Source organism: Aythya marila (assembly GCF_965140915.1).
Source record: "Aythya marila genome assembly, chromosome: 2".
Lineage (NCBI taxonomy): Eukaryota > Metazoa > Chordata > Aves > Anseriformes > Anatidae > Aythya > Aythya marila.
In genome coordinates, this window is record NC_139043.1 from 57,432,062 (window position 1) to 57,453,196 (window position 21,135).

Consider the following 21,135-nt stretch of genomic DNA (forward strand, 5'->3'; position numbering starts at 1 on the left):
GTTTGATAACATATATGAGAACTACCAACTGCCTTGTCTTCAGAAAGCTTTTTACCCCAGGTTATGAGCAGAATTCATCTGTCACCTGTATATTCTCTCCCCCTTCACAGGAGGCTCAGAGAGAAGAAGTGGTGCAGAGTAACCCTACTCCAGCACCAGCCTGCTCACTTCTGGGAAGAAATTAGGTGCTTAGGAAAGGAGCTTTGCTTAGCACATCCTGCAAGTATAAAGAGAGATAAGGAGGAATTTTTCTGTGTTTCCCTATGGTGATGAGGCCAGGGAATGGTATGTAATGAAAGTAGAAAAAATAAAATGTGAAGCATGATTGTGAAAGAGGGCTGAGCTGAAGGAATTCATGAGCTAAGGCACCAGAGAAAATGCAAGGCAGAAATGTGAAGGACTGGTTACACTGTCAAGTTACTGAAATATATATTTTTTAATTTCTTTTTCTTCTGATAGCTCTTCTTGTGCTTCTCTGTTCAGCCCATTCAGCAATTAAATCACAAAGCAAAACATCCTTTGACTCAGAGCACGGCAGTGTTATTTGTCTTCATCAAGCTATCCCCCTGAGTTGTTTGAGCAGCTCAATGAAAGGAAGTAGTGGAGCTTTGAGAGCACAGTCTGTCTTGGGTGCAGGATAAAGATGCCTGGTGGTTAGGTCAAATCCCAGCTTTGACATTGATGTCTAAGGTGTCTGACCTGTGCAATTGCAGAGCTTATTCCTTTGGGGTTACCATGTAGATAGACCAGTACTTAGGCTCCGACAAACTTCTTATAGACATGAACCTGACCAACATATTGGACACTGAACATGAAGCAATTAATTGTAAGTTAATCATTAAGCTGTTAAAACTGTATTAGATGCTAGGAAATCTATAGCTTCTGTCTCCTGTATAGATTTAAGGCTTTTAAGGGCTGACAAATCTTTGTTATTGTCAGTTCAGGATTATTGATACCACTGGCCTTTAAAATATACAGCTTCAATTAGATAAATTAGGGTCTTTTATCACACCAATCACTTTCTAATTCTAATCTTACTGGCAATCTATAGCTTGGCAGGGTTTAAGACAGGTGGTGCTAACAGAGCTTAGGATTTTTCAAATAACTGTAAACTGTTGTTCACAGAAAATAAATAAAAGAGAAGCTCCTCTTAGCTACTGGGGGCATTTTTACTTTCATCCATTAGAGCTTCCAAGACTGCACGTTATTCCTGGGCATCAGGTCTTGGCTGAGTCTCTTGTCTGCAGTTAATTAGTCGTGTGGCTTTGGCCTGCCGTACTGGTATCCTTGAAGTACTGCATTTTGATCTGTAGATTTTGCTTTTCAGATAGCTGTAGTTACATCAGTTGTAGGATTACCTGCATTGGTTTCAAGCTCTCTGCTGTCCCCTTAATGTGGTGTTGAATGCAGAGACTCTTCACTCTCCTCAGGCTCTTAATTACCTCTGCAGGTTGTTTTTCTGGATGATCTTCACTTTTCCGTTCTTTGATTCCTGAGCATTCTTGGAGCTGTATGAAACGTTGTCACCCTCATTAAGCATCCCCCTCAAGTCTTTCAAACAGTCCACAAAATGGAGGGAGTTTTATTTCATTCCTTAATCATAAACCTTACTTATAAGTTCTACCCTGTTAGGCACAATTAGTGCTATTTCATAAAGTCCAGCTTCTTCTGGGGTATCTTCAGGAAGAACTGTTTGGGAAAGCACAGTATGGTGCTGGAACCATCCAGGTCCAGGAGCTAGAACCTTGGGAAGGGATGGACAATCTCAGAGGGTCTGGCAGCACCAAGGCTATGAACACGTAGGCTATCTAGAGGTGGATTCATCAGCTCCTGTGCACTTTCAAGTCATGCTTCTCCAGGCAGGTCTTCAGGGTACTAAGCCATCTGTAGCAGTCTTTCTCACAAGATTGTTCACTGAAAATTTAGAGTTCACGAGGCATTACTTTTTAAAGGTCATCTAGCAATGGTGACTTCTGTGATTTTGCTGACAAGTTGCCTGTGCCAAATTAAAATTGTGGTGCTAGGGAAATGTTGTAGATGCAGTCTGTTGACATCTCCAAATATCACTGGAGGAGCATCTGTTTCGGAGCAGAAAGCTAGCTAGTGTTCATATTCAAGTCTTTCAACTCCCTGGCTGCCCTCCACTGGGAAGTTTTCCCATCTGCCAGAGCTGGAGGAAATATTCTCATTGATCTTATTTAGCACAAGAAATATCTTAATGCTGTTTGGCACCAGCTCTACCCTATAAAACTTGGTGCTAACATGATTTCAGGGAGAACTAGCTATTCTGACTGCTGCTAATGGTTTGACTCTGGCTTCTCTGGGCTTTGGGGTATGTGGGTAGAGCCGCTCATTTCCAATAAGTCCTCATCACCTATCCCAGTAAAACTTTCTTCTCAGAAACTGGCTGCCAGTAATCTCCGATAAAAGTGGCCCACTCATCCAGCATTTCACCTTCCAATGTTTTCTCTATTGTCCCTTTCCAAATGTTTTTCTTGCAGAAAAGTGCAAGAAGTGAAGATCTTACTGGAATTTAGGAGAGCAGGACAGGTTCTTTTGCTCTTGGTGAGCCCTGTTAGAGCAGTTACATTTGGAACTGGAGGAGTCGAAATGGGGAGTGGAGCTCCATTGAAGGCTGTAGTAACCAGGCTGTGTGTATTTCAAAGTGCACATCTTGATTAGTATCCCTGCTGGCAACGATGACATTTTCTCCAAGTGGGCTTACAATCTCCTTCTAAATTTCAGTTGTTTGAGTTGGAAGAACTGATGCCTTTTCACTGATCAGAGCTATTTCCAGATGCAATGAAGGACAGCCTGAGCCCCAAGGCAAGTGTGCGTATTCCTCTTGCCAGCCAGGTCAGGGTGGCTGCTAGACTGAGTGCTACATGATATGAACCAGCACAGGAGGTGCCTGCAGCTCTGGCTTGGTGTCCCAAGCTGTCTTTTGCTTGAGATGACTGTCAGTGTGGCAGTTCTGAAGTGTGCAGAGGTGACAGATCCTAAGGCAGTATGCGAAGAGGCATCCATCTTTCTGTGAATATTAAATGCGAAGACCTAGGATGCAAATACAGCATAGAAGCAGATGAAAATTAACTTGAAATCTTCAATTTATTCAGTCAGGCACATAAGGATTATATTTGGTAAGTTGAAGTTCTCTGTTCTGATATGTATCTCATTTTCTAAAAAATCAGTGGATTAACATCCCTTTTGTTTTTCAAATAATCAGGTTTATTTCTGGTTTATTGTCTTTGATGCCATTGTTTGGAAACAATTTTTATTTGTTTACAGATGAGCTTAAAATCGCATTGCAGTACTCCACTTAGCTCTGGTAGCAGATGTTGGTGACATTTTATAGAGCATAAATAACAGCTGTAAATTGCAAAGTCATAATTCTGTCAGGGGATCCTTCTTACAGTGCAAAGTAAAAGAGCAAAATCTGAGTGATATATATATATGTATTTGCCAGAAGTGTTTTTTTCTGAGTACCCACTGCTTTCACAGAGCTACATTTCATGGGGTTTAAATGCTGCAGCAGCTAGCTTTAGGTGTCCTGACATCCAGAGCAGTTTGTATTATGTCTGAGAAGATGCATTGGCCTTGCATGGGAAGAGTCAGGTGCCCAAATAAGCTTCACAGATCAACTATGGCGAGCAGGGTATTGCAGTCTCAGGGAAAAGCTGGCTGTTCCAGTAGTTTAAATCAAATCACATCAAAGGGGCCCACTGATCCATTAATAACAAGTAACTTGCAATCAGGGAATTAAATATTCAGGACCAATAGAAGCAGTACAATAGATAAAACCACAACATCAGACACAGGATGTTAGCAAACACCTACAGATTTTTAAACACATTTCTGCAGCTTACACACATACTCCTGGTTACGTTGCATCCCCATGTGGCAGCACGGGGCAGGGTGCTGCAGGGACAGCTTCTGCACAAGCCAAATCGTCTTGTGCTAAGAGAAGCAGCAGTGCAAAGGGGTTAGAGTAGAATTTTATCTATTTGAGATCTTTTTTCTACAGATAATTCAGGCCATCCCTACCGGCATTCTTCTACAGGTCTTCGTCTGCATGAAGTTGGTGACGCTTGACCTTGGTCCAAGATTTCTCTTAGACTATTAGCCCAGGAATATTGCTTGCATACATAACTTAACTGTCTTTCATATTTTTTCTAAATTTTTCAGTGAATTATCATAACCTAAGGATAATAAATAAATAAATAGATAGATAAAGTATTTAACAGGCAGACAGAAAGTCTGCAAGCCTTTCTTGGAGTAGGCAAAACAACAGAAATAAAATCAACATTGAAATCTGGTTTTGTCTGATCAATTGTCATTACAATTACAGTTGACTTTTTTTTTTTAAGACAAATGAGTGAAAAAAAATGTTTTGTTTTGCTTTGTTTTAAACATTCTGTAAGAAACAAGAAGTTTTATTTATATATATGTGCAAGTCCAGAAGTGGTAATAAAATCTTCCCTGTAAATGAGGTATTGAGGTGTCCCTTCAAAAATCTGTTACTATCTTGCCTTGAAAAAAATTTGCAGCATGAGAAGAAAGTTTCCTTCCTGTAGTGCACTTTTCATGCAAGCATTTCAATAAACAAATCTAAAATGCTCTGTATTGCACCTATACGAAAATGTAAATAGTGAGCACATTAAGCCTTTTCTCTCACTAGATGGCATTATTATACTCAAAACATTGACAGCCACAAACTGCTTTTTTTCAGTGACAGACATGCAGAAGAGTACATTCAGCATACTTAGGTTAACTGTTTTTGTTTTTGTTCTGGAGATGTGGCAGGTTAAAGAAATTTCATTTGCATTGGTGCTAACTCTTGAGTCTGTCTGGACCATTATTTATTTATTTATTTATTTATTCTCTGTGTTCGTTTTCTGCTGATTAATTTTGCAGATATTGTGCAAACATACTTCTAAGTTCACTTGTTAGCAGACTTTAAAAGTGTGGTTCAAGGACTGAGATACACAAAGTAATGTAGCCTCATGTCCACATGTTTTTTCCAAGTCTGTGAGATATATGGACTTAATATGCAAGCCAATGGTGAATGAAGAAAACTGTGGATTAAGAACTGGAGTCCAGAGCTCAGTGTTTCAGAAAAGGGAAGAAGCACATCAAGAGGATCAGAAGCAAGGGCAGAAGGGAAGAAGCAACAACTGAGAACTGAGTGTTCCTAGGATGAACAAGATACTAAGCTACTGAAACTGGTAAGAGGAAACAGACATATTTTTTAGGAACAATGAAAAAATAAAGAGACTTTTTTTTTTTTTTTTTTTTTATCTGAAAAGAAGCATTAAGACTCTTTGTGAAATCATGTGAGAGCAGAGCAGTTGCCTTCCTTTAGCACCATACAGTGCCAAACCAGCCTGCTACGACCTGTTAGATGCCTTAGAACAAAATCACTTCAAGAACAAACAGAGGCCGGGGGCTCCAACAAAAATCTAGGGTCATCAGCCCCAGACTAATACGCCAACAAAAATTGAGGCTCATCAGTCCCAGGCTAATATGAAAGTTAAGTAAGGATATTCAGAGATTCACCTTGAGAATCTTCAACGAGTATGTGATTTTTCTGTGCTCAAGAAGATTTCTTGGCTCTTCTGGATTCAGCTAAATTGTCTCTCAAATAGCTTTTGAAACTGTAAATATGTTGCTGAGAAGCAAATGTATACATTTTTTAAAAGTTAGTTTCACAAAAATTTGGAAAATGTGCTAGCAGTGGTTACCACATGTATCTACACTGTGAAGTTGTGTTTTTTTTTGACACAATAACACATCTCCAATAGGCGTGTGTTACTGTGTCAGGATGAGCAGTTTAGTTTTCTTTTTTCATTTGTTAGGAAAAATACCTGACCAAAATGTATATCTAAATTATGGCAAATACTTGACCAAATCATATGTCTAAATATAAAAATTCTTAGCCAGCTGTTATTGCCTTCATGTTGGTTGTGGCTTATAAAGAATGTCATCATTTAAGTGTTGAAACAAAAGAACAGACTTTCCAGTCCTATGTCTGCTTTTCATAACCTGTGCATACACTCATAGCTGTGATGCATAAGATGTGCAATAAACTGAAGAGGGAGAGAGATTATAGGAATTCCTTCCTGTGTAATACAACTTTAAGAACCCATCTCAGGATTCTGAAGATGATTCAGTGTATGAAGCAACACAATCTACTACAGTTCATGAAGTCACCCTGCAGCTGTCCTTAATGCCTTAAGTACTTCTAGCAGTAAGACAATGGAAGGAAGAAGAACCGGGATTCTTGCCATGGATATGTGGCACTAACGTAATAATCAGAGCTCTAGGGTAATTCATTTTTCATCCTGTATTTCTTCCTGTACTTCTGCTGTGTAATATCATCCTTTTGGGACCTGAGCACCATGCCTTCAAGGAAAATTTACAGCAAGATACAGGACCTGGTGAAAATAAACTGCTCTTTTCTAAATTCCAAGGATTGTGGCTTTCTCTGGAAATCAGTAGGAAATACAGAAAATTACATACCATTGGCTTTAAGCAATACATACGCAGAGAAGCTAGTTAAAGCAGCAGGAAATTTCAGTGTCATCAAGCTGAACCCTTACCTTGCCACCTTACATGTTAACAGAGCCAGTGTCTTCTTGCAGATGCAAAAGCCAAATAAAGCCATTAGTGATTGTGATGGAGCCATCAAGCTCAGTTCCAGTTCGGCACAGGCCTATAAATAAGAGCAAAAAGCTTCTGGCTTTCAGGATGTTTAAAAGAAGCTGCCTGTAACATTTCCTTGGCTTGTAAATTAGATTCTGAGGCTCAGGCAAAATTTAAGGGGCAGATGAGAGTCCAGTAAATAGCTGGGAAGGTATGAGAGGGAGTTGGAGACAAATACTGAAAGGGTGATCAAACCAGAAGAAGATGAATTCCCCAGAGATGGGACATAGGAATCTGAACGTAACTAGTGATATAATGGAGCAGTCTGAGGATAACAACCTGAGAAGAGCTAGCAAGATGAAGAAACGGACGATTATAAAGAAGAGGGAAGCTTTTCATGCACTGAGAGCAGGTGAACTTGACAAAAACATTGAGCTGTTCACTGATGCTATCAGGTTTGATCCACAATTTGCCAGTGTCTACGTGACGCTACTAAAACCAATAGATTTGAAAAAGCCCTGTAGGAACTAGCAAGAGCCCAGCACTTTAAAGGCCCTGGAAGAATTGGAGACAGCTCAGTAAAATGCTCTGGAGAAACTGGAGAAAGCTCAAAGAAAGGCTCCATGAGAGCCAAACAGAGCACAGAGGGATGCATTAGAAGAACAGAAGAGATCTCAGAAGGCTCCAGAGGAACTGCAGCTATCACAAAGAAAAGCAGTGAAAGAACAGGAGAGAGCTCAAATAAAGGCTGCCAGCAAACAAGGGAGCACAGAAGACCCTGAAAGAACTTACAGAATCACGCACACACACACACACAAAACAAACAAACAAAACAAACAAACAAACAAACAAACAAAAAAACTTATAGGAACAAGAGAGGGCCAAAAATGAACAAAACAAAGCCTCTGAAATCTTGGAAGAACTGGACAAAGGGGAAAAATAATAATAACAATTAAAAAAAAAAAAAAAAAAAAAAAAAAAGCCTTAGAAGAACTAAGAACTCCAGATAGCTCAGAAAAAGCTCCTGAATGAGCAAGACGATGCTCAAAAGAAAGCCCTGGTGCAAGTAGAGAGATCTCTGGAGCAGTGTGTTAGAAAACAATGGAACTTTAAGAAGAAAATCCTTTTGTAATGGCAAGGAGATAGGAAAAAAAAAAAAAAAAAAAAAAAAAACAACTTCCTAAACAGATACACATTCAGAAAAATGCTGAAGAATCTGGGCCAGTCTGCAAAACATTACCTGTAGAGCTAGAAATAACTCTAAGGAAAGACCTGAAAGAACTAGCAACCACTTCTTTGCAACAAGGGAGAGACTGAGAGAAATAAGCAGAAGAAAAGAGCAGCGGTATAAAAACTGATCTGGAGGAAAGACTGAGTCCTATGGGAAGTACAGGCTAACCAACTGGGGCTACCTGAAAAGTCCATTTGGGATTTCTCTGAATTGGAGTAATTCTCAGAGATGTGGTTTGTTGTTTGACACATGACAAATGAAGAGAGAAACACTTGCTGAAAAGCTGAGCTCAGTTTGGATGTCATCTGCCAGTGTTCTTTCCTCCAAAGTGAAATTTCAAAAGCAGACACACAGCTTTGGTACTTCTTTTAAACTGCATCATTTAAATAAATAATTGAAATGCTTCCATACCATGTTTTTACCCACATACAAGACCAGCTGACCTTCCAAAAACAGTCCTAGTCTTCAAGGACTGCTTCAGGTAGTCCTTAGGTGGCCTTGGAGAATGGGATGGAAAATTCAGGGCCATTTCCTTCACCAGCCTGAATACACATTGAAGGTAGTGCATACAGACATTGCATTCCCATGGAGATTCATTTTCTTTCTCACTGTGTACATATTTGACATTCTTAATGGTTCTTTATCCAGGAGAATAAGGCACCTCAGTGTTAAACAAATGTTGGGAATCGTTGCTGAAGGGAGAGAGTGGGCACTCAACAAGGAGGTCAAAACAGAAGAGCGAACTTACAGCATGGAGACAAAATTAAATGAGGTCTCAAAAGGCATCCTGCTTGTCCAGGCACACTCTGCAGGGTTGGTGGCATTCTGATGCCAGCAAATCCCTTGACAAGCACTGCCTTTCAGCCACACGGGGTACGCTGCTTGTGTCAGAGACTTGCCAGTCAAACTCTGGATTTGCTTCTGAAAATATTCCTTGTGTCATCAATTGTTGAGGCCTGCAGTCATTAAAGAAATAAACAGGATTTGAGTCTTTAAAGTAAAATAAAGCAAAATCAAGGAATAGATTTAAAATGATTAAATTTGAAGCTTGGGGGGCTTTTTCTGCTTTCATTTACATTCTGAGCTTTTATCCAAAATGTGTCTTTTTATCTGCAGCTGTGTGCTGGGAGCATATAACTACATTTATTTGGAGGACTTATTAAAATCATTTTATTCAAGGGATATGCAGTATATGATAAAACTCCAAATATTGTAAAAGTTGGCTGAAAATATTTTGGGGTGCATTATACATGCAGCAGTTAAAAAAAAAAAAAAAAAAAAAAAGTGAAGAGAGGAGTTAGATGTCCTTGGGTTGGGCTGGGCTGAAGTTTTTAAAGGTGTTTGTCTGCTGAAGGAGTGGATGGGAGCTGCCGTATGGCCCAGCTGCATAGTCAGCTAAAGTACTATTGACTTTTTCAGGGACAATGTTGGAAAAAATCTTAGCTTGTCTCTGTACTTATGAGTGGTGAGGAGCTTATTCAGCGTAAGCCTTGTCTTCATACAGAAAGCTGCTCTTATCTGTTTACATCTCAGTAGGAAAGCTTGGGAACAGGGAGTTTCTTAAAAACATGGAGAGATGCAAAATACATCAGAGCAGTGCGAAGCTAGCTTGTTCCTGTCTTGACCTTGTGCCTGAGGTGCCACGTCAGAAAGAGCACTGAGGAAAACAGCTCTTGGAAACTTCTGTTCTTCGTTTACTGCCTCTCCATTGCCCAGCGTATGTCAGCTGTTGTGATAGTGGTTAGGGCTGGCTCCTGGCTAGAGGCGGGGAGATGGTCATGCATTTTCTGAGGCCATGTACTCAAAAATCTGTGTATATGACTGGGGGAGAAACTGACAAAGAGAGGAGGTGACCTCAGCACTGTGGTATTTCATAAAACTTGGGCGCAGCTCTCTGGAGACTGTTTTGAAGAAGAAGATGAGAGCATCCTCCACAATTATTGGCAAAATGTGATTTTTGTAACATCTGCCAAGAGTTTTGGTACCTGTCTTCTTTGCTATGTCTCATCTGCTAAATGAGCCAGCTCCTTGCATGGCCATATAAATTCCCAGAGCACTTAGCTTTGAGTATGGTATTTTGTGGCATGGATGGGGTGCCTAAGAAATCCTGTGTTCAGCTGGGCACGGGCAGTTTAGTAGAAAGGAAAACAAGCAACTTTGGTGCTAAGGGCCGGGGGTAACCCCTGTGTCTGGCTTTTCTAGACAGAAGTCCAGAAATCACTATGTCTACCAGCCCAGGACCAGGACCTACTATCAGTCCAGTAAGAAGCAGAAGCCTTTTTTTTTTTTTTTTTTTTTTTTTTTTTTCTCGTGTATAGTAATGCATAGTTCCTGTTATTTCTAGATGCAGGCTGACATAACTTACAAAAGTTAAAAAATATCACACCAAGCGCATTGATTCTTTTTGTGCTGATGTATCGAGGAGAGGTAGCTTCCTCACCAACTACTCTTTCCATGGCAGGTAACCTTTTCTAAGGTAAGTTTTTTTTTTGCTGGTGAGTTTAGAAGGAAGCATAGGCACTTGCTCAGAGGTTTTGGTGGGATGAGTGAGACTACGAGGGAGCGTTTCGGAAGCAGCTTTGCCCACAGTGGGGGCAAGGACATGTAGATGCAGAGACCAAGGGCAGCATACATGATGCTGAGATGGGGACGCTGGGTGGCACTGCAGCACGCCGATATGCTGCTGCAGCATTTCCCCCGAGGTATGTGTAAGCAAAACATACAGTACAGTTTTCCAAAGAAACTCCGTAGGTTCCTTTACGTTGCTTATTGTTGGCCAGAGCTGCTGCACTTCTTAGGGGGAAAAATGCAGCGATGTGGCTGCGTGGGATGTGCAGTTAGTCACAATGACAGACAATTTTCAGGAAAAAGAAAAAAAAAAAAAAAGTGCTTTTAGCGAAAGAGTTGAGTAGAAATGTGAATTTCTGAGATCTGGTGATGAAACATGAAGTGGTCTGATTTAAGAGAAGACAAAACTATTTTCAATATTCACCAATAAATCATCCATGCTGACATAGTAAGGAACTGACATAGTAAGGAACTGATTCTCATAGTTGTGATATGGTGTCTTTTTCAGTAGAGAAATGAAGGGTACTGAAACAGTGCTGAATTTTCCATTTTGTATGGAAGAAGAAGGAGAAAAAGCACAATAGTTATAGTGGCAATACTGCAGTAACAGCTGCTGTGTAGAGGACTGAAGGAGTACGTGGTGACCTTTGTGTGGAAAAGTTGGAAGCTCTTTGTCCACAGAGTGATCTGAGGCAAGAGCTGTTAAGAACAAACAACACGTACCAAGTGTACTGTTGCCAGAAAAACAAGTTGGCCTATTACTAGTCCCAGTGTCTGTCACCCTCTGTCTGGGGAGGGATGAGGTATCCAAACTGAAAAATTGAATTCAGCATATAATTTTCTCTTAGAATAATTATGATCACAGAAGCTTGTCTGACTGTGTGAGGTCCTTTGGCTTCAATCTGAATCACCTTACACCAAAAAGAGGGACAGTGAGAACAATCTTCATGGCCCCTTCTCCCTACAGGGGAAAGAATTAATTATTATTTTGTGTCCAAGAGATGCAGATCCTGAGAGACTGCACAATATTAGTTTTCTCAAGTGACCTGTAGGATCCCACTGCACCCTGCACAATCAGTGAACCAGAATGCCCCTGCCTAAGTGAGGACAAAGGTTGAGGATGAAAGCTAGCTAGAGCAAGTTTTAAAGACTACTGTTACTTTCACAGACCTGTTAATTTTGATCATGCTCTCATACAGCTTACACTCAAGGTTTACTAGAAAGTCTTACCCTCCACCTGCACCCACTTCCATCTATGAGCCTGCCAAACTCCTGCCACTGCTAACAGCTCATCTCTGGTGTGCTGGGAGAGACCCTCATCTGTACAAAGACAGTTTTCCACATGTTTGAATTTCCAGTGAACCAAGTGGAATTTACTACTTCAGCCTTTCAGGGTCAAATGAAGCAGCTGCGGACAATCCTACCAACGGAGTGGAGTTTTCTGCAAGTTCAAAGCCTGACAAACTTTGCTAGGAAGGTGAGGTAGCCAAATATAAACTGTCTGTTCTTAGGTTATGGCTTTGTTTTGGGTGATCTTATCACTTTTGATATGTTCTTTGTCCAGCCTTGTGGGCTGCATGATGCATGGTTAGTAATCCAGCATCTTGGGCTGCCAGTAATGCGTCTGTGATGGAAAAATGAACTGTGACCCCAGAGGAAAAGGATTATCTCCTAATCCCACTAAGGTGGTGGATGGGCCCTGTTAAACCAGCTGTACTTCTTGGCAGGGCCAGCTTCTTTTGAGGGTCTGCAGGATGCTTGGCCAGGATCCCTCCTGTGGCATTGCGAAGCCTGGGATTTGGTGCAGATACTGCTGTGAGAACAGAGACCACACCGCTGAACTTCTAACCACTTTGGCTGACGCTGCCATTTAGCAGTTATAAAATTACAGTTCCAGCTGTGATGTGTAATCTCAGATGTGGGGGGGATTTATCATGGAAACAATTCAATTTGGGCTGCCTTGCTGGCTAACAATTCATACCATGAGTGAGAAAGCTGCATCAGGAACCCATGTTAACTGACTGCTAGAAAATACAAACTAATACAGTCAGTATAAGTAGTAGGACGTCACCAAGAAGTCATGACCTTACATGCTAATGAAGTGGGTAGATTTCAATTGTTAACTCTGTGTCAACACTCTCAACTGAATTACTGAACATAAATGATCTTTCCTTACCAAAACAGAGGAAAAATAATTGTTGGCTTGCATAGCATCATTTCTTTTGATGTTCATCTCTGTGACTTGATGTCTTCTATCTCAGATTGAGTCAAATGATCAACCCCCTGCTGAAGATTTAGTTTTGAGACCAACTTTACTTTAGATCACAAATAATCTATTAACTTCAGATGTCTAAACCCTCACAACCGTGATGAAGAGAGGAATCTCACCGTGGTGCATAGCATTGCTGAGAGGGCTTCCACAGAAAACCTCTGAACTGCAGCCAGTGGTTTCTTTTCTGTAACAAGACCATAAAATGTGGGTAGATTAAAATATAAATGACCCTGGAATTTAATTCTACTCAGTTGAGAACTAATCTAGAATATTTTTGTCGTCTGGACTTGGCCAAGGATGAATTACTCAGACAGTTGCTTTCAAGCCACAAGCATGCGAACTATTTACTCACATGAAGTGTGAGCTGGGAGTGAGAGAGCACCAAGCAGGCTTTTCTCATGTGAGGTGTCTCGCGTGTTACACAGAAACTGTCTGCATGCCATAGTTTGTCCTTCCCTCTTAGTACCTACTCTGTGAGCTGTAATTAAGAAAGTGATTTCAAGTGGGGAATCTGTGATAGACTGTGCAGAAGGAGTGCCCCTTCATGTGCCTTCACACTATCTTCAGAAAGTTGTTCAGTGCCATCTCTTGGAGAAATTTGTTTCCCCCTTCCTCATTTCCTGGTCTTTCAGCCTGCTCCCCATCCACTTGCACCAGAAAACATGGAGAGCTGACAGCCACATTAACAGAGAATTGAGTAGAGCCCCTGTCTAACTTGTGGGTGCCTCTAGGCAATGAAAAGGGGAAGTTCTGTTAAATCTAAAGGGTTTTCATGCTAAGAAAAATGAATCAATTTTTAATTCAGATCATGCAAATCTTTGGGAGTTTCTGTGTTAAGGTAGGCAGGTCATGGCACATGCTTTCCAGCTAGCAAAGTGGTGTTCTGCAGATTTTTATTTATTTATTTATTTATTTATTTCCCAGGCAGCACTAACTTAATGTCTGATAGATTTCAGGCCCCTTTGTTCTCCATGTGCTGGGTTATTTATACAGCCCTCTTTTAGTCTAGAAGGCAGTGTCTCCACATCAAGCAACACAATCCAGCTCTGCATTACCACCTAGGACAAAACCACCACATTTCCTTGAAAGCAGAACAGAACACGAGGTAGGCAGTACATACTAGTTTCTAGACTGCATCTCCACTAGGACAAGGGAATTAGCATTCCTGATATCATAGCTATGGGTTTTTTAATCATTGCCATGCCCAGGGTGAGACAGACTTTGGATTAAAGAGTAAAGGGAAAGAATGCCTAATAATAATAGGAGAAATTGATCCTGAGCAGTGTGGCCAACATACTATCAGCAGAGGTATTAAACAGGCGAGATGAAATGTCAAGTGTAATGATGCACTGAGTGTGATGTAGTCAGATGGGGTGACCCAAGTGCTCTGTCTTCATGGTCTCATTACCCACAGTCCTATTATGGACTGATGCTTTTACCACATCAGCTGATTTCTTCATTTTGCACAAGGTTTAGTCATTACCATCTGTTATTTGGAGGTTTGGGTATAGCAAAAATGTCACAGGCAAGGACAATCTGTTATGTAAAACACACGTACATTGGCTGGAACTGCCTTGTGTGGCCTCTGCAGCAGCAAACCTTGTGAGCCTCAGGGTGATGCTCTGGCACATGGTGTCCTTTGGTGAGCTTGGGGGAAGGAGCCCCAGCCCAGGAGAGTGGCAGGGCTTTCCCAGGCATCCTGCCCTGCCATCAAGGATGAGAAGCCATGGGGCTATGTGGTGGTGTCTGCAACTCCCGCTGGTGTGTTCCCTGGTGCAGAAACCCCAGCACCTCCATTGCCAGCACAGACAGTTTGAGATGGGGGACCTGCACTGGAGGCCTTGGTGGCTTTTGAGGAAACCAACAGGGATCTGTGGCAGCTTTGTTTTGAACCCCTCAAAGGGAACAAACGGTGGTTGCATTATAGAAGCACTTAAGATGCTCTTTTAATTGGAGATAAATGAATGTTGAAGTGGATCTTGTGCATCAACTAAGCTTTCAACACTGCAAATTGTTTTCCTGGAAATGCACAGAGGCTCAACAAAGCAGGCAGGTGTCTCAGTATGAAGGAACACCTGGAAAGATGAATGATGAGAAAATTTTGCCTGTGGAGAGGTAGCAGCAGGGAGTTTTGGTGGTATGGAGTGTGTAGGCGAATGCCAACAAAAAATTTTTGCATTCATTTTGAAATGAGAAAATGATCATAGGAACATAATTATTGGTTTCAGTTCTGGTTCTACACAAAGATGTTTTCCCGTTTGGGATTTAATCCTGTCCTGGTTTACTTTACCCTCAATATTTGAATCTTTGGTAGGAACGTGTAAACTAAGTCCTTACTGGATGTGTTATCCCACGAAACGATCTCTGCCTCAGCTTTGGTGAGATCACTGCTTGCAAATACAGCTCCCAGTAACTAGTCACAAGTCACAAGATTTTGACCTCCCTACAGGATCTGGCAGAAAGCAAAGGGGAGGTGGAAATTAAGGAAACATTTCATCATGTAGATAGGCTGTTGAGAAAACCCCATTACCATAAGAGGAAGTATACCTTTGCAACGACTGGGGAGGTTTGTGCTGGGAATTATAGGAACTTGCTGACTTTAGTGGAATTAGCTGTGTAGAAAGGTAGAGAAAGTATTTAGTAAATTAACTGGGAAAAAAAATAAAAATAAAATAAACAAAAACAAAAACAAAAACAAAAGTAAAAATAAAAATAAAAATAAAAATAAAAATAAAAATAAAAATAAATCCTGCAACATATATCATTTTATACAACATTTTTCCACACTTGTATTTTTATCAATTGGAGTCAGTCTTCCTGGGGGCTGCTGGGCTTGGGATTTTTATTCTTTTATTTGTCCAAAGAAAAAGTGGATCCTGACAGAATAAATAGACTTATCTGTGCTGCTCTGAGATTTTTTACATTTTTTTTATATAATTTTCTGGACAGGCCATATTTTTATGTCTGTAATGCATTACAATGTTTTACAAACACAGTTTTCTAGCTGATCGGTCAATACCATACTGAGCAGTGGCTTTGGTGACGTGGCTGTTGGCCAGTGGGAACTGGAGTTCTTAGTTCATGTAACGGTGGCCACTGAACTTATTACATGAAAAATATAAACTGTAGTAACGAGACGGTGACTGGAAAACCTGAGAGATAAGCTCTCTCTAGAGATACATTCTTAAAATAACTGAATCCATTCAAATAACCACAAGAAAGGGCATTACAAGGTTTCCACAAAAATTCCCTTGTTCTTTCTGGGAAATGTGTTCATTTTAAAACTGTGAAAAAGATGCATATTTACTGTGTTTAGCATGGTTTCATATTTCTACGTGAGGGAAGGAAGCTAGATTAAAGAGCTGTGCTGGGCACAATTACAGCTAAGGAGAAAAACAATCACATACCCAAAATAAGGAGAAAAATTATTAAGGCTCCACTGAACCCATCCAGACAGCTGAGGGAATAAATCCTTGTAAACCATGAGACTTGTCTTTGCTCCCGTAGTGTACAGTGATGTTTAGTTCACAACACATAATGTGGTGCCACACCTGGGATATTGCATGGCATTTCTCTTGGTAAATTCGGAGAGAAGACAGATGGTATTCCTGTGCTATCATTAACTATCCTTCCAGCCTCTTGTTCTTCAGATACAGAACACGCACACCTTCCCTGTCTGGGAAATGGGCAGCTTACAGGAAGACTATCCCCTGGATGCTTATGACCAAAAGGTAATGCCAGCGAACAGGAGATAACACATTTGGGCTGGCCAAGGGCACAGTATTTATTGTTCAGGACCAGGCAGCCAGCTCTCAGTTTCGACATAGTGCTGAGCCACTTCTGCTTCTCTTCGCCTTGCCCTGAATTCTTCAGCAGCCCTTGGGCTAGCTATTTGTCTTGAGAAACACGGGGGATTACTTATTTAAATTTTTGGCTGCTCTGATGCCTTGCAACTTCCCAGAAAGGGTTTTTATAGTTTTATTTGAATTTTGACCACATATGACTGAAAGAGTAATCAATTATTGCATTAGCAATGAACTGAGCACAAGTTCAAAAAAACCCTGTGAGCCCCCAATAAACACTCATTGTCTGCATCCTACATTCCCACATTCCCACACCGAAGGTAACCACACTTGCAGGAAATCTGCCTGCGAGGCGGCTGCCGTGGCTGGGGAATGAGGGGAGCGCACGAACGAGCAGGGAGGCAGGTCCCTGCTCATAGCAGATGGAGCAAACATGACATGCAGGCTCTCTGAAGGGATCATGCCCTTTTGTGGCTTCTTTCTACTGAATGCCAAAGCTACTTTTTTTTTTTTTTTTTTAAAGTCAGAGCAAAGCTGGCTGGCCTTTTCTTGGAAATGGCTTTTTTCTTTTTTAATTATTATTATTATTATTTACAGAACTACCCAGTGCTCCAGGCACTTAAAAATATTCTTTGATTTCCTGGTATTCTCTGTATTTATTCCTCCTTGTTTAGCAACTCCAATGTTATTTGCAGGTAATCCTTTATAATTCACTTAAGGTATCTGTAGTATTTTTATATCCATTTTGCAACAATGCAGGATGGCAAGGGCATTTTTCTGCAGTTCCTCAATGCTAGTGAAACTCTACTTTTGTGTTTCCTATCATTTTCACAACTTTGAACTCTACTGAACATCCAATATGCCTTCCAGGCATACTTTGATAATGATCTTGTTTTCTGTGAAGTCTGCCTGGTTTATTATTCTTCTGAGTTAATTTCTGCATCCAACATGTACCTGGATGGCTTTTTAACTGTTACCTGCTCCAATGGATTTGTTTGCTGATCAATACTGATTTACCCTAGGATTTGCTGATCAATGGGCTTTGTTTCTGGCTTACAGCAGTGTCAGTGATACATTCAGAGCTTGATCAGCTCATTTGCTAAAGCGCAGCAGGCTATTTCGCACTTGCACTGGTTCTGCGCTGCTTTTATGAACTACAATGAACATACACGATTGAATAGCCAGTTGCATTGCTTATTCATGGACATGAATCAAAGGTGTTATGTGAAAAGGGTGCCATTTTTTTCAGTCTGTCTTACACACACACAAGCACTGTGGGACTCTGTGGATGGGCTACTGCCCTGTTGCCTCTGGTAGGCAATGCAAATTTGGGCTCCTTCTGAAGGCATTAAAAGATTAAACAGGATTTCCATATTATAAGTGAGAAAATGCAAACATGCAATAAGGGGTTGTGTGTCAGAGTTTTGTAATGCAGGTTCTTGGTTGTTGGTTTTGTCAGCTTATGAGACTTTTAGATGAAGGATCAGGATTATAAAAGAAAACAAAAAAATCAATGTGACCTTTTCCTCCTCCCATCTCGATCTATGCCTATTTACTATTTAGGGAGTGTGCGTGTGTCCCTGAAGTGAAAATAGTTTTCTTCTGGAAGACCACGTTTTTAATACTGTGGTGCTAGAGAGACTAACAAATATTACAATTCAGGCTTCAATCAAATCTGCAGTTCCTCAGGAGCCACCAAACTCTCATCTGACCAGTAAAACCTGGTAGCTTACATAAATAGCTCACTGTCAGGTGTTTCAGGTTGCAGGGCGGGTATATGTCTCTGTTCTTGTATAGACCTCATCAGTCAAACTGGTCCCGATCTTCAAAAGTATATGGTGGTGTGGTGTCGATCCAGTTCTCATCTAGTTTTATAGGAATCTTGTGTCTTTTATATATATATATTATACTTATTAGAAATTTGCCTCAGCTAATCACTATATTTTGGTATCCTAGCCTTCCCCTGCCACCTTTTTACTGATGAATTTAAGTCAATCTGGTTTTCCTCTGAAGTAGTACATGCCTGAGGCCATAGTCAAACCTTTAGCTACAAATTTATTTTACACGCATGGCATGCTTTGCTTTTGTTTTGTTCTGTTCTAAACAGATTGGATTCATGGTGTCTCCTAAATAATAAGTTATCAGCAACAGCAAGAATGAGTAAGGAGGTTACGTCTAGATGGCAGTGTTACTTCAGAAGAACATGAAAAGCCCTTTCAGTTCTGCATGGATTAAGCCTGATTGACCTTACTTAGCAGGAGGAAAGCACGCCAAGAACTTATCTTGTACAACCCATTAGTAAACTTCAAGGTTTCCTGAACCTTAGAAGAGTCATTTTATGTCTCTTTACAAACCTGTTCCACCTGTCTGCAGCTTGTCAATATTTATCCTCTGGCTTATTAAATTCCCAAGCCTCATAAAATGCATTGATCTGTTTTGTTTAACTATTTATGTGACTGTTTGTTTCCAAGTGTAAATCATGACGTGATATAAAGTTATATTGAAGTCCAAATCCTAGGCTCACAGTAACATATTCATAATATATATTTTCATGCTAATAACTAAATAATCTATTATGTAAACCAATGAACATTACTAAATACTTAATTTTTACCTCTCCAAAGTCTGTGCACCAGAAAGTTTTTATTGTGAGAGCATGTGAATCCGTGCCAAGTATTGTTTGTATTCTGTTTTATTTTTTAAAGAACAAGTCTCTTATTAGCATCCAGTCCCTGTGGTCACAGCTGTGTCATGCCATTGATATTCTGTTCTAGTACTGCAGAGCCTTTTAAGTGTTTCAGCAATGTTTTGTGTTATTCTGAACTTCTGCAAACTTTGTGTGTACCTCGATTTAGATATGTGGATCAGCCTGTAGGTTTTGAGCCCAGAATAATGCTTTTAGGATGTTCCTGTTGGCTTTATTTTCGGTTCCATTTTCCACCTAATGCCACCCGACCTTTTTGGTCAGGCTGCTTTTTTGTTCCATGCCTACATTCCCCACATCTTCCTTCAGGTGAGCAGATGAGACAAGCAGGTCTCTACACCTAACTATGAAATCGCTTTATTGTGGTACCTAGACTTAGCATGAATTTCCTAAAAAGGTCAAACGAAGATACGTCTGGCAAAGTAAAAGCTCAGATAATACAGACTGCTGTTTGGAGTTGTAAAGATCAGGTAAAGCAAGTTCAGAGGCTGTGCGTATGTGTTGTGAGGTGCAAATAGATTGTAAGGTCATCTTTGGCTACAGCGAGTGTTTTATTGCTGCAGTGTTCTTGCCTGGAAGTGGTGTTCTCCATAAAAAGTTTTAAAAAATTGTAGGCCCTACTGTATCTTTTATCTTCCATATCTGTGTGCTCTGAGGAGGTCCCTTCCAACCTGTTATATTGTACATTCAGTGAGGTCACTTTTCAGATCTTAATTCCTCTTTTTTTTTTTTTTTTTTTTTTTCCCCAAACAGGCTTGTTTTCATTAATCATTGTTTACAGTTTCGTGGTCTTTGTTTTCCCTCCCCTGTGGAAATTGGACATCAAGTTCCTCTTACCTCATTGCAAAGTTCATTCATGACTAGCTTATTTCTACTATTTCATAAACAGCAGTCCTGTTTGATCATCTTCTTAGAATGAAAAATCAAATCCTCTGCAAACCTTCTTACTCTAATTGCTATTTAGCATTATTTGAAATGGCAAGATTATTTATCAGGTACTGTAAGAAAATATCTTGAGTGTGTGTTTTCCTGCTACATCCCATGTCAAATATTAGTATGCATTGTGTATGTTATATCTGAGTGCACATAAAATTTTGTTGATAGTCCAACACAACTTGTGTGCAGTGTTTTTCTCTTCAAACCTTGCTAAGATTGGGAAACTAAGAATGACGCAAGGATAAATAGCAAAGAAAGTTACCAGAGCTGTGTTCCCGTAGGCTTTACTATCATACTTAGCATGAGGACACAACCCTTTCCTCCTGATTCTTAAAGACTGAAATGTCATATCCCCAATGTGACAAAAGAGTCAGGGGTTTTACCTAATTCTTTTCCTTTCACTGGCCTTGTGAAAATTATTAAAATAAAAATTGCAAACAGTAAGTCACATATAATGAAAAGAATAGTATTCAGAGAGTTTAATTTTACTTTAAGCTTTTACCAGAGTGGCTTTTCTTTTCCACCTCTTTCTCAGTATCTGTTATACCTTCTGAAATGATTTTGAATAGACCCATAAAGGCTTCCCCCCATCCACTTTTATTTTTTTTCTCCCCAACTGGTACTGCAGTTTGCTCTCAGCACTTTCAAATTATGAGTAACAAGAATCATAGAATCATTAGGGTTGGAAAAGACCTCCAAGATATCTGGTCCAACCATCCCCCTACTACCAATGTCACCCAGTAAACCATGTCCCTAAGCAAGGATCCTGTCTTTCTGGATATGCTAAAACAAAATACCAACTGAAATGGGAAATGGACTAAGTTCAGCAGTTGAACAAAACTAGGAATTTTTCTTGAAGTGCTACTATTATCTGTGTGTTCAAAGTTGGAAAATCTAGCCTGCTAGTTTTCAAATTTTATATATATATATATTTTAAATGCATTTGACTGGCCATGAGTGTCCATGGCAAGATAATAAA